The sequence below is a fragment of the Rhinolophus hipposideros genome (assembly GCF_964194185.1).
Source record: "Rhinolophus hipposideros genome assembly, chromosome: X".
Taxonomy (NCBI): Eukaryota; Metazoa; Chordata; class Mammalia; order Chiroptera; family Rhinolophidae; genus Rhinolophus; species Rhinolophus hipposideros.
This window is the reverse complement of record NC_138046.1, coordinates 121,842,692-121,857,024: the sequence shown is the minus strand read 5'-3', so window position 1 is coordinate 121,857,024 and position 14,333 is coordinate 121,842,692. Positions and strand designations below refer to the sequence as shown.

At 40.4% G+C, this 14,333-nt stretch overlaps 1 protein-coding gene across 6 annotated transcripts in view; it reads right to left on the bottom strand.

Annotated features, from left to right (window-relative positions):
* The window catches only part of MID1 (midline 1), a 332,040-nt gene that overhangs the window by 107,011 nt on the left and 210,696 nt on the right, over window positions 1-14,333 (bottom strand). The window contains exon 1 of one of the 6 annotated variants that reach the window (XM_081041910.1): window positions 9,043-9,191. The exons of the other annotated variants lie outside the window; for them this stretch is intronic. The gene's annotated coding sequence lies outside the window, so the exon portion shown is untranslated. Of the gene's footprint in view, window positions 1-9,042; window positions 9,192-14,333 lie in introns of those variants that run through there. 6 annotated transcript variants of the gene reach the window in all.

The following is a 14,333-nucleotide window of genomic DNA, read 5'->3' as shown; positions in this document are numbered from 1 at the left end:
TCATTAGCAGGCCTGGGAACCAAGCGTCTTTGAACCTTCTCCCTTTCATGACCATTAGCAGAGGTCTGCGGAACAGTGGCGGGTGTATTAGTCGCAGCCCACTGCCGACTGTGGGAGAATAGGGCGGTTCGCCCAGTGGACGCAAGGTTCAAATCACCCTCCGGGGGGTTTCTCAGCCAGATTTGTGAGAAGGCTTCACATCCACAGTTATGTTTTGTGATTCCAACAATCAACCTTTTTGTATTCACACCTCCACTTAATTACAAAATTCTCAATTTCTAGAATACCCTAACCCTTTCTGAAATAGCATCCCTCAGAAATACCACGTGGTGTTTGATTAGACTAAAGCTCATCTTGCTACCAAACGAATGGTAACTGATCATTACAAGTGTAGAGTATGTGCTGAGCTTATTGAAAATTAAAGAGCTGCTGGCTTCACAGAAGCCTGGTATCTTAAAAAACCTTCAGTTAATATTAACTACATAAGAAAGAATAAATGGGCAGCTGAGATTTGAAATATTAAAGCTGGCTCGTCTTTCCACAACCTGCAATACAAGCCAACCACAGGGCTGCTGTTGTGAGAAACTTATCATCCCTGCTTGGTCCCAGCCAACTCATCCTACAGGTGGCTTGGAAGACATTAAAAGGTTTTACCTACTAATCATTATTTTGGTTAATCATGGAAAAATAGAATTATCTCCAAATCTAATTTCTTCTCTCTTCCTATCACAAGGGTGTAAAGTAAAAATGTAGCCCTTTTAGTCTGCTCTGTTTTCATGTGAAACAAGGAGAACACTTGCTGATAGATCTCAGCAGAGGGATGAACGTCAATTTTCTATCTGGAGAGCTATGATAATAGTATTTTTAAATAGGTGACAGGATTCCATCCCAGAGTGGCACAATCAGAATTGCTAGAGGTGATTCCATTGACGACCCCAAAGGAAATGCTGGCATTTTATTTAACAGATATTTACTGAATGCCAGGCACTGAGCTGGCTCGAGAACCCAGAATCTGGCATTCTCATCATCCCACCTCTGTGATCACGGGCCAAGCCAACACCATCTCTTACCTGGATTATCACAACGCCTTTCTAAATGGTCTCTTGCCCTTCATTCCATAGTTCCTCTATCCCCTATTCAGCAATCCTGTTTAAACATGACAGGGCTTGCCTCTCCTCTGCTCTGTTTTCCAGGGGCTTCCCATCTCTCTCACAGAGAAATCCACCAGAATAAAACCAGCCCCAGAACAGACTCAGACAGTGACCTCATTTCCTCCCACGCTACCCCTTGTTCTGCTCTGGGCCTCATGATTCCTGAAACATGCCAAGCATGTCCTGTCTCCCCCTCGCAAGGTCTTGGAATCCAGAATGACTCTCTGTTCCAGTGTCACCTTCTCTGTGAACCCACATAAAACCAGTTCCCCTGCTACCACCACAACCACGCACCCACACATTGCGGCAATCCTTCTCCATCTCAGTTTGTTTTTCCTCCATAACATTTATCACCGACATATTCTATTAGTTTGATCACCACTCCATCTCTCCCCACTGCCACACCACTAGAATATAAACTCTATGAGAGGAGAGACTTTGCTTGGCTCTTTGTACCACCACTGCCTGGAACAGTGCCTTGCACATAGCGGGACTCAAACATGCGCTGATTGAATTAATAAACATGCTGAAGTTGGGGTTGAAACCAAAAGGAATAAAACACAACCACTGCCTTCAAGGATCTCTCAACATATTAGAACAGAGGTGAGCTGACTTTCTCTATAAAGGGCAAGATAGTAAATATTTTTGGCAGTGCAGGCCACACAGTCTCTGTTGCAACTGCTTAATTCTACAATTGCAGCATGCAAAAAGAGTTCCACACAATACGTAAAGGAGTGAGTGTGGCTGTCGTATGAAACTGCGTTCACAAAAACAGGTAGCAAGCTGGATTTGGCCTGCAGATCTTATTCTGCTGACCTATGCATTAGAAGATAGAGACACATACAGAGCCAAAACAGAAATGAAAATCACTCTTGGAGAGGTCTGAATAAAATGCTATGCGGGCAACAATGGCAATGATGGTAGAGAAAGACTTCGACAAGAATGTACAAGTTTCAAATGCTAACGGGAAATGATTTGCAATGGGATTTCACCCTGACATCAATGGAAATGATGTGAGTTGAGTGCTTAGGGGCAATTCATGTAAGAAAGATTTAATAGCAGCTGCACCGAACTGGATCTTTTTCTTTTGTTGCCATAGCACTTGGCATGGTGCTCTGTGCAAGTGTCTGTGCTGTAAATGCTGGTTAAATGTATTAGGTGATGACAAAATATCTCGATGCAAAGTGAAGTTCAGGCAATTTTCTGAATCTTTTTGCCTGTAGTCTGCCAAAAAGGAAGGGGATTTTTGTTTTGACCTCTACAGTGGATCCCATTTTTCTACTTTCATCCAGATTTTGCCATGGTATAGATACCATTTTTGTTAAATTATCCAACAATATGTTACTAGTAAACATGCATGCCATTTCCCTCCCTTAAAAATTAGCATGGTTTATTTCCTAGCTTTCTTTAAAATATCTTTTTTTTAAGAAATGAAAATGCCATTCATTCTTTCACCATATACTGAAGTCCCTCTAGGTGCTTGGTCCTGGGACAAGGAATGGTGACACCTGGCCCCTGCCCCAGTGGGGTCCAACAGGGGAGAGAAAGTATGAACAAATTGTTATGCAATAGAACAAAAGACAAATGCCAAAGATTGGGAGAAAAGAATGAGGAAGCTTCCTGAAGAAGGCAATGTGCAAGGTGGGTTTTAGAAGATAAACAGGGGTTCACCAAGAACAGAGGTGGGTGGGGATAGGTTTTGAACTGAATGTTATCTTTTCTTTTCTGAACTCCCATAATTTAATTTCCAAGAGAGAGGAGAGGAGAGGAGAGGAGAGGAAAGGAGAGGAGAGGAGAGGAGAGGAGAGGAGAGGAGAGGAGAGGAGAGGAGAGGAGAGGAGAGATTGTTAGCTGTCTCTACAATGGAAGGAAATCACACTTGCATATCACTGTCAGGAAATCCTATAGCTCAGCTTTTTTCTGAATGGGCCAAATAGGACTCATTCAGAGAAGGATGTGGGTAATCATGGGAACCCCTTGCAACACATTGGGAATGGCAACAATTCACAGCGAATACCTATGCTTGTCCAAGATTTATAGTCTAGAGCAGGGCACAGAATAGTGAGTGAAAGGAAAGAGCCGGAGGGGTGACCAGACGATCTAGAATGATCTGTAGCTTGGCTGTTTGCTAGATACATGTCCCTCGGTGAGTGGCCACAGATGTTCCCTCCAATTCCTTCCAGCACTCACTGTGATCACATCCTTAAGCAGGAAAGTCTTTAGTAACACGTGGCAGTTAAGCCCTGCATCCTGGGACACACTGAATGCAAGACATCTTTTCAAGAAAGTTTCTTACAGATTCAAGACCTCTGAGGAGAGCATATCTTTAAAACGGAAAACAACATTGTAAACGTTTTCACATCTCTTCCTCCTTTCTGTCCCTCTCTCATTCTGTGTATCACCAAAGTTGTGCTTTTCTGGTTTTCCTCTCTACCAACTGTTGACTTCTCCATCCAGCTAATCAAAGTCTAGGTGTTTTCTGAAGATCCAGCTTTTCTTCAAAAAGCCAGGGTCATTTCATGTACTGCCTCTCTGATAATGACTCCTAGGCGTGGCTCTTGCAGGGCCATCTCTGTGCAGAATCCCAGTTCAGCACTGACAATTCTTTGTTTCATTTCCTATAAGTGCCCCAACTCAGAGTGTGCATCTCATGGGAGTTATCAGCTTCTGTCCCAAACCCGTCTGCTCTACAAGCCTCCTAGTGTCTCCTCCTGGCGCTTCCATTCTCCTGATTACCACCAGTCAGAAAATTGCCATATTTTCTACTCCTCCCTCTCTGGTGGAGGCAGAATAATGGCCCCCAAAGATGTCCACATCCTAATCCCCAGAACCTGTGAGCATGTTAGGTTATAGGGCAAAGGGAAATTCAGGGTGCAGATGGAATTAAGGTTGCTAAGCAGCTGACCTTGAGACCAAGAGATTAGCCAGGATCATCCAGGTGGACTCGGCATAATCACAACGGTCATTAGATGTGGAAAAGGGAGGCAAAAGAGTAGTGTCAGATGATGTGATCTGAAAAAGACTCGTCAGGCCATTGCTGGCTTAGAAGGTGGAAGGAGGCCAAGGGATGTGGGTGGCCTGTAGAAGCTGAAAAAGGTAAAGAAACAGATTCTTCCCTAGAACTTCCACAAAGGAATGCAGCCCTGCAGATATCTTGATTATAGCCCAGTGAGACCTGTCTCAGACTTCTGACCTCTGGGTTATTTACCACCATCGAGTGTGTGGTAATTTGCTACAGCATTCATAAGAAACTATACGCTCTCTGTCCCCTAGATCCAAATCATTAGCCAATGCGTGTAAGTGTCAAGCCTTAGGAGTTCTTTGACTAGTTTCCTTCCCTCTGTTCCCACTGCTTGTGTTGCTCCAGATATTCGTTACTGCATTCCTAAACTAGTACCAAAAACCAAAATAAAATCAACTCCTAATTTGCTACCGTGTTTCCCCGAAAATAAGTCCTAGCCGGACAATCAGCTCTAATGCGTCTTTTGGAGCAAACATTAATATAAGACCCGGTATTATATTATATTACATGACATTACAATACATTACATTACATTACGTTACTTATGTTATTTATGTTACTTATATTATTTATATTATATTAATTATATATTATATTATATTATATTATATTATATTATATTATATTATATTATATTATATTACCTGGTCTTATATTATAGTAAAATAAGACCGGGTCTCCTATTAATGTTTGCTCCAAAAGACGCATTAGAGCTGATTGTCCGGCTAGGTCTTATTTTCGGGGAAACACGGCATCTTACCTCCAATCTTCTGTCCTTCCGTTTTATCTTTGCAACAAGTTTCTGGCACCACAGCTTTTTCCTGTCACTTCTCTTAAAGGAGGAAAACATGGCACAGCCCCCTGCTGCCCAAAGTATGAATCCGGCACCTGATCTCCGTTTTCAAAGCTTTGCCCAAGTTTCCCCCAAACTGCTTCTTCAGCCGTACTCCCCTCACCTTCTATACCACGGACCCAGGAAATGGGACCATTTGCTGCTCTCAGCAACTGCCTTTGCTTTTCTTTCTAGCACAAATCATTTTTCCCTTTGTGAGGTATTTTTGCTTGTTTGTTTCATGTTTATTTTCTTGTTGTCGTTTTCTGTTTTCCTAAGATGAGAGCAGAACCTCCTAGAGGCCCAAAGAACCCTGGCCACTTGTTGTATTTGGCAATTTCATATTAAACAAATAATTGTTTTAAAAGATGGCTCTAAATAGTGTGATGTGTCTTAAATGCTTGCAGTTAGCAAAGTAAAGCTTTTAACTGAAAAACACAAAGCAATATAATTATCCTATTCACAAAATAACTGAAGTATATATTGAAAAATACTATTTCTTAGTATACAACAGAGTAATCAGTAATGGGATCCAGGTTTCAAGTTATATAATTCATCTCATTCTTTCAATATAGTCAGATTAGCTCTGGGACCGATACAGGCATGCATGCATGAGCACACACACACAAACACAAACGTCATATGGAGATAACATTCGGTCTAAATTTGAAGCCAATCACGAATGGGTGGCCTGAGCCAAAAGACCACCTTCCCCTGAAAACTCCCCATGATAAACCTGGATGTAAGAAGCACATGCTTTTTAGGGTTAAGGAAAATCAATCAACAGGGGTGGAAACTTAGTTGATTTATTGCCGTCTGAGTTTTTGCCATGAGTTTATGCCTATTATAGAACCATAGGTGGAGTACATTTTTAAGGACTGTGGAATAATGTTTTTTATCTTGGATCAGCAGAAATATAGACTTTCAGAGGACTCACAACTTCAGAACTGTGAAACACTGGATATTAGCCTCAGTGTAGGAGGCAGGGTTTGTGACGGGGACTAAACTCATCTCAGATAAACATAATCTCTCCTCACAAAACATTATCTAACAGAAACTAAAAACTGGCTGCTACATGGATCTGGCTAATCCAGTTGCCTTGGCAGATGGCCGCTTGCTCCCTCTGGGCTCCAGGTATCATCATCCTGAGACAACACTCTTACCAGAAGGAGGACTTTCCCAGAGGGACAAGGACTTTCGTTTGTCCAAGGTACAGGATCTGGGAGGAAACAGATTGAGGGAGAAAGTTTCCAGAGAGAAAGGACATCAGGACTTAAAATTGAGTTCAGACGTAGGGTTTGGGCTTGAGAAGGGAGACGGGGAACTGAGGATGGGTGCTTTACGGACTATTACTATAGACCAAGGAGATGGAAGTGAAGTGGGTTCATGTCTGTTGGGTTCACCTTTTTTGCCTCTTCTTTTGAAGTAGGAGGCAAAACTATTGACCTGGCAAGTCACTGCAGAGAAAACATTTAAACCCCTGCCTATGTTGTCACAACCCTTGCCACCGTCCTGCTAGCTCATTTTAGAATTTCACAACTTTATTCCTTGCATTCTGTCCTGACCTCTATTATCACACAATGAAGATAACCTGCACTTTGAAGAAACACCTAGGACCCCTGTGAAGATGGCATGCATTGCAAGGTTTAAACGGCCAAAGTCAATGAGCAGGCTTTCTGATTCAAAATCCCAAGAGTATGGAAATTTCACTCATATATTCAATAAGTGACCCAAAATTAGGAGTCTCCAGACCAAATGCGTTCTATGAGTTCAATCACCTACTAGAATAAGGGTATATTCAATTGTCATCATGTCATCCACGAGCTTTTTTATTCTAAATTTCTCTTAATGGAGGGATTAATATTTTAATCATATTACATATAACATTCTCAATGTTTCCCTGTATGTATTCTTTGTCACGTCTGCACAGTCTATGAAAAATAATCATTTTTCTCATTTGTAGTATATGAAAAAGAGCAAGCATTCTAGCCACCAATAATTTTACTTTCAGTCCCTCACTTCGTACAGTTCTGAAAGCCATCACTATGAGCGAAATTAATGAGTCACAAGACCAAGGAATAAACTTGGATATCAACACTGGGTGGCCTGTGATCAATTGTTAATACCAGGTGGCTTTCAGCCACTGCCCAGATGATTCCCAAGGCACTTCCTCCATTTTTTTTACCCCCAAATATCCTCTGAGGTATGGGATCTAAGCTTGATGTTAAATTTACCAAAACATAACTGAGGTGACAAACACACTGCCAAAACTGTACAATGTTACACCAAGCCACATAAAAATGATTTGGAAAAGGAAACTCTTAAAAGGGTCGTGAAAAAGAGACAGCATCAGAAATGCTGCGTATAAATTTAATTCTTTATGGTCCTAAATTTCAGAAACACAATCAAGTCAATTTCCTATCCCCTCTTCACATGGGTAATTAAGGTTTAGTTGATTTATTGCCATCTGGATTTTTGCTATGAATTTATGCCTATTATAGAACCATAGGTGGAGTACATTTTTAAGGATTGTGGAATAATGTTTTTTATCTTGCATCAGCAGAAATACAGACTTTCAGAGGACTCACAACTTCAGAACTGTGAAACACTGGATATTAGCCTCAGTGTAGGAGGCAGGGTTTGTGACGGGGACTAAACTCATCTCAGATAAACATAATCTCTCATCACAAAACATTATCTAACAGAAACTCTAAAAACTGGCTGCTACATCCAAGATTAATTCACCACAAATAGAGCATTTTAAATAATATCATACAAGCACTCAATGTCTGCATATTCAGTCATGATTTAGTATTTACCTTTGAGTTATAAAATCCACAAAATAAACATACTACCTAAATGCTACTTTACTGATTAATACCCTGGCTGATTTGAGAAGCAGGTGAGTCAGTAAACGCACAATAAAACAAGGCCATGAAGTGAGGGGAAGAGGGGCGAGAGAGATCCAATTGAATTTTAAAGGCATTCTGAGAGACTGGAAATTGATATCACAACACAGGCTGTATTCCATCGGTGGATTATGGCAGAGAGCAGTTAAAAATGCAAAGCGGTTCTTAAAGCAACAGTACAAATAATACATCGAGTAGGAACAGGTGGAAAAAAAAGTGATCCCGAAACAGTCTATAGGTAATGCCTCTGAAATACCACTGTGGTTAACCTCTGACTATCAGTACACTCAAACACATTCACTTAATCAGTGACACTAGACTAAGAATTTCTGCCAACCAAATTTTAGGGCACCAGAGGGACTGATGGAAAAAAAAGTGACAAGCAGATAAGCACAGAGACACTAGCTACAAGTTTTAAAATAACTTAAACTAATTAGTCCAATATTTTTAGTAACTTGTCATTTCACCTTTATTCGAAAGAGTATTAAAATGTTTTACCTGATACCTAAAGTGAGAACCAGGGAAGACGTTCAACTTCACCAAACATCTACCTGATGGAATTCATGCAAATTGAATTAAACTGTTAACAAAACCTTTTCTGTACTTCCAAATCTGTCTATAACACGATCATTTGTTAGTAATTGGATCTCTAGGACATTCTTTCAAATAATCACATACCCTCTTGACCATGCAACCTGATTAATAATGAATGAACATTCCGGAAAAGAATCACTTGAAAGCATGGCAGATGTCTCTAGGGATAAGAAAGCTTTAATGATAAAAATTAAGGAGAAATGGGAGCTAGGTCACACTGTCTGATTATTTTAATTGAAACCTAGGCTCCCACAATTACTTAAAAGAATGCTTAAATGCACCTTCTGGAGTTCATTTATACAAGCAGACAAACAAACAGACAAAAATGGCAATACAAAAAATCAATCCTGAGTTAACCAGGAAAAATTGACCCATTCTGCTCTGTCTTAACCCCTTTAACAATCTCAGAAATGCAATTTTTCCCCCTACCGAACGACTGTTAAACAGGTTAACAACAGGAAATAGCACATTTGTCCTTAATAGTTCTTTTACATCTCTCCAGATTCTTACAAACAGATCACCTTGAATACCCACCAATGGACTGCACCCTAGTTCTTTTTGAAGAAACATCGCCGTAGGCAGAGGATGGGAACCCACGAAAGGACAGAAAGGCCACCGAGACCAGATGGTGGGTGGCAGGCAGTGCTGGAGCGGTCCTGTGTGTCTGTGAGAGCGTCAACAGTGAAACACAACAGGAAAATCGACGCGACAATTCCAGGAAGGCCAGCTCCACCTCATCCACCCAGCCAGGGTTGCTGAGTTGAAGAATCAAAACTCCCTCTTGCTTTCCAAATGCCTTTCCACGGACTCCGTCGTGATTTCCCTGTGCCCTCGCCCACTCAATGTTCAACTGAAATCAGATGAAAAGACGGCTCAGGTCAGGTCTACACCCACTGCCTTGTCCCCCAAAATTGATAACTTGGCACTGGAATGTGTATACCCTCATTGCTCACAGGGACCAACAGCGGGTCAGTGTCCTACAGCTGAGCACTGGATGCCAGCTTTCCATATTGCCAACAGGAGCCCTTCTGCCCAGCTCCGGGGGTCAGCAATGGGCGCTCACCTCCCGTGCATTTTGGCCCTTGCAGTGTCCTACTGAACACATGCTCACATTATGCTCTGGATGCTGTTGTTTTTTTAAAAATAATATACTTACTATTTTGTGTCTATCTTCTGAATTAACATACAATATTTGGAAGAAGTTTTTAAAAATGTTAAAATCAGGAAGAGTGATCTCTTGTACAGACACAATAAAGCAGAGTCACCTTTTCTTCCAAAAATAGAGATCTAAATTGCAATCTACCATCCGGATCAACAAATGAAAAAATACGTGTGTATGAAACATGTACATATGTATATATACACAAACAAGTTTTACATACACGTACATGCATGCATGTATATATTATGCACACAGCATATCATATATACATGTCACATGTGAATATATACATATAATACATACATAAACACACACAGCAAATCTGTGTTGGGTGTCCCAAATTTCAGTCTCCAGAATAGCAAAGAAAGAGTGAATTGAAAATGGAAAGTAATCTTGTAAAAATTGATTGTCTAAAGGAAGAAGGGGAAGTTCTCTTCCTAAAAGCAAAAAGCAACGTGTCCTGTGCACTGCACTTCTTTCAAGGATGTTGCCTATCACGATGCAAGACCAGAACTGTAACTAAAGTAAGTCACCAGGAAAGTGTAAAAATACCAAACCAAACCAAAACAAACATGCTGACTGCAAACCTGCATGAGTCCATTTATACACCAGACATCTGGACTCCACCAAAGGTGTTTAAAGAACACTCTTGATAAAGGGCAGACAGGAGGAAAGAACTGCTTCCTCGTGTGGCAGTTTGCACATCGTGACGCCTACTTTTTACGGCATTGCAACAGCCCGCAGTGAACCAAAGCATGCTTTACATGTTTGGACATCAAAATGCAAACATATATTTTCTTGGCTTATGTCTCTACACATCACAATTTGATTTCTCTTTTAACAATAAACAAAGGGATTGCTCAATTTCATAGACAGATGACTTCCCTAAGAAGTCCTCACTGCCCACGGGAAAGACATGCTTACATCACCTAATAGTACATGAAAAAACTTTTAATTAAGACATTGAAAAGCATCGCTTTTGCTAAAACAACATTAAAATTGTCAAAATTTCTGAGACATGTTGGCATTGTAGTGGAAAATTAGCCTGAACATCTCAAGTTGAAACATCAGGAAACAAACATTTACTCCACCCCTCAAAAACAAAAGAAAATGATCAACAACAACACATTTTATAATCTTCTGAAGAGCGTAATCTGACAACCTTTATAGGAAATTTTCCACTGTCAGAGGGTCTTAGACATTTCATGTCTTTTACAGTTTATGTGAAGAAATAAAGCATGCAGTTTTAAAGGCAAATGGGACCTCTTTTACATTACATTGAAAATGACTGGTGTTTTCTAGGTCTATCCTGTACTGGGTGTCAGGCAAGAGTTTGCTTCTGAAGGCTGGGATTGTAGACTTCAAAGAGAAGGAAGAGAGTGAGAACTTGAAGTCTGAATCGATCTGCCCGGAGAGGGGACCAACAGCGTGGTGGTGGCAGAAATGGAAGCCATGGGTGCTGGTGCAACCACCCTCCCTGAACGCTTTTCCAAGTGTATTTACAGTTCAATAAGCATTTCTGTACATATTCATAGAACTACGTCCATGTCTATATAAAATCCCACGTGTCTGCAATAGAATTAGTTAAATATGTATGTGTCCATATGTATGCATACCTCCCCCCGAACACACACACACAAGCAAAAGCACCTTTGCCAAATTACTTGGGACTTGATAGAATTCACTCTTCACAGACCTCCTACATTTCGGAAACTTTCTTTCCTCCAAAAATAGAAACCTGTCAATAGTTTATGTATTAAAAAACAAAAACCCGCCTACTCCTATCTGAAAAGAGTTGCCTAGAAATTAGCAAAATGACCTAAGAGGTCTAGTCTCTGAAGGACAGACCAGTTGAGCTGGATTTTTGCAGCAAGTAGATTCCACCTGGAAAAACACTTGTCTCTTGGGGAAACTTTTTCTTACTTCTTTTATTTAAAAAACAACAACAACAAAAAAAAACCCTCTAGAAGACAGAGAAAGCACACACTTTCCCCTTCCCACTTATTATCCTCCAGGAGAGAAATGAATCAATAAATAGTTGCTGATGCTGGCCAATGTGGCATTTCACAATTGTTCTCTGAACACTGGAAAGCTTAAATTCAACGACAGGAACAACCAATCTGGTCCCATGACTCACTGAGATAATGACAATGTTACATAGTAACTGATTCCTATTGTATGAACTGGACTGGGAAACTCTCTCAAATATGACAGCCCCTTTTCTCAAAGGAAATCACTTTTTCGCTGGACTTCAAAGTTAGTCACACACAAAAACCTCATGCTCACAATACCCTGAAGCTACTTTGTGATCTTAAAAAATAAAGAAAAGTAACCCTTATTCACAACTCCTGGTTAACTATTATGAAGAGCATGCTTTAAAGATTTCCCGTGATCACTGAAGCCCTACAGTCAGGGAATGGAGTCTTTTTTTTTTTTTTTTGAAGGCAACAGAAAGAGGAGTGACTCTTTTGTTCTGAATTGTTATTGCAAAGCACCACACGGGAGAAGGGGAATGACGGGAACATGGCAATGAAAAGGACAACTGCGCTGACAAATGAAAACAGGATATTAAGAACAGAGTCGGAACTGTGCGTCCCCACAGAACAAAGGCGGGTGCTTCTTGGGAGAAATTCGAGCAAACATACTTTGAACAGATTTAAATACTAATGGATGAACTAGTTTTCCAGGTAGCAAGAGATCTTTAAGTCAGGGGCAATAAAATTAGGTTATCATCAAAACACACACACACAGAGTTTAAAGTAGCATAAAATTAAAAGTGCTTTCAAATCACATTAAATCACTCACTTTCCAACCCATGATCCACTTCTTGAAATTGCTAGATATGTTTTGCCCCATCTAAAATAAGATACTGTTTTTTAAATTAAATAACTGAGCTTATTTAGTATATATTGCTAAGGAAACGGAATTTTTTACAAAAAGAAAAAACATCTATCCATTCAGAACATATTCTAACTTACACTTTTTAAATGAAACCTTCAAATACAGCCTTCAAGAACTCCCAGAGAAGCTATGGAATGGCTTCTGTGTTAGAAACGATCATTGCAACTAACGTTAATATAACAGATTGGTTTTGTCAAGTCATGCTTGTATCCTCTACTCTTCTTCTGATGTAAATGCTGCTAAAGCTGCTAGAATGACAATATATTTAATCAAATCGTCCTATAGTTTATTGGATTTATCACATAAGAATAATAATAATTATTATTATTGCAGTCTCTAAGCCAGGGGTGTTCAAACTCTTTCCAACGTTTTTCACCAAGGGCCATATGCCGTAAAACACACAAACAGCCGGGCCACTCACTCGAGGTGAAGTACATATTGCCTCACCTGGTTTATTTAAGTAAACTAAGTATATTTTTGGAATTTGCTGCGGGCCAATTAAAAATGGATTGCGGGCCACAGTTTGGACACCCCTGCTCTAAGCTAACAGGACTCAAAAAAGTAAACAATATATCCTATCTTGTACTGCATGTAAAATTGCAGGGTTTTTCCTCTTCTCTATGTTCTGCTACTGTTCTTTTTTTCTCTTTCCCCATCCTTTTCTTCTATTGTGAGATGAGAGATGGGCCTGAGAGGATTTCTTCTTTTAGATAATGCATTTAATCCAGCTTTCTCTTTGATGTGCTGTCAGAAATCTTGGGGTTAAGCTCTGAGCTCAATTGGCCAACCTGTCCTTGGTCTAGTTTTGGGGTGAGACCATCAGTGTGATGTCGTGCAAAGAAACATGTACCTTGAAACCAGATAAACCTGAGTTCAAACCCTGGTTCTGCCATTTCCTAGCAAGGGCGGATAGGAGGCAGCTACTCAACATATCTTATACTCACAGATACTCTGCATATCTTATACTGTTTCCTTATCTGTAAAATGTGACAATGAGAGCAATCTCAAAGGGTCCTTTGAGGGTTAAGTGAGGCAAAGTTTTAAAAGTGCCTGGCAAACTTGTAGCTCCCATATCCTTCTTCCTCTCTGGTTCTGAATCACTTCTCACTTTTCTCTGAATGTATTAATTATCTCTATTTTTTTTTATTAGAAACCTGTTCAAACCACTTTTAGAAACAGGAAGGATATAAATCTATTTATTCAATAATGTTCGTGGAGTGTCTCATGTGAAGGAACTGACCAATAAATAAAATAGCATTCCTAATATTAATTACTCTTTAATAAACATCTTCACCTAGACAATCTAATCTATTTCCTAGGCTTTGCCATAACTTTATTCATGACCATTGGATCGCCCACCATGATCTTGAGGTTTCAGTTCTCTGCTCTCTGTCCCATGTGAATCCTTTGTCAGAATTTTTTATTTTGCAGGAAATAAGGGACCCTGGCAGGGGTGGGGGCTAGCGAGACAATCAAAAACAGTAAAGGGTTTCAGATTTGTCCTATTTGAAAGCTACTCGGTTAGCCCACTAGTTTCATGGACGCTGGCAGAAGACATGCGACCCCTGAATTAGAGACAGAGGACACTTTTAGTCAGGGCAGCAAGTATCATGTGTTTCACGTTCATATCAGTTCCTCTGTCCACTCAAGTCCCACAGAGCATCCCAGACACACGCAGCACAGGCAGGGGGTTTGTATCAGAGCTGTACAACCCCAGCTTAGGACACCTGACTCTTTTATTAGGACTGATTGCAAGCAAACC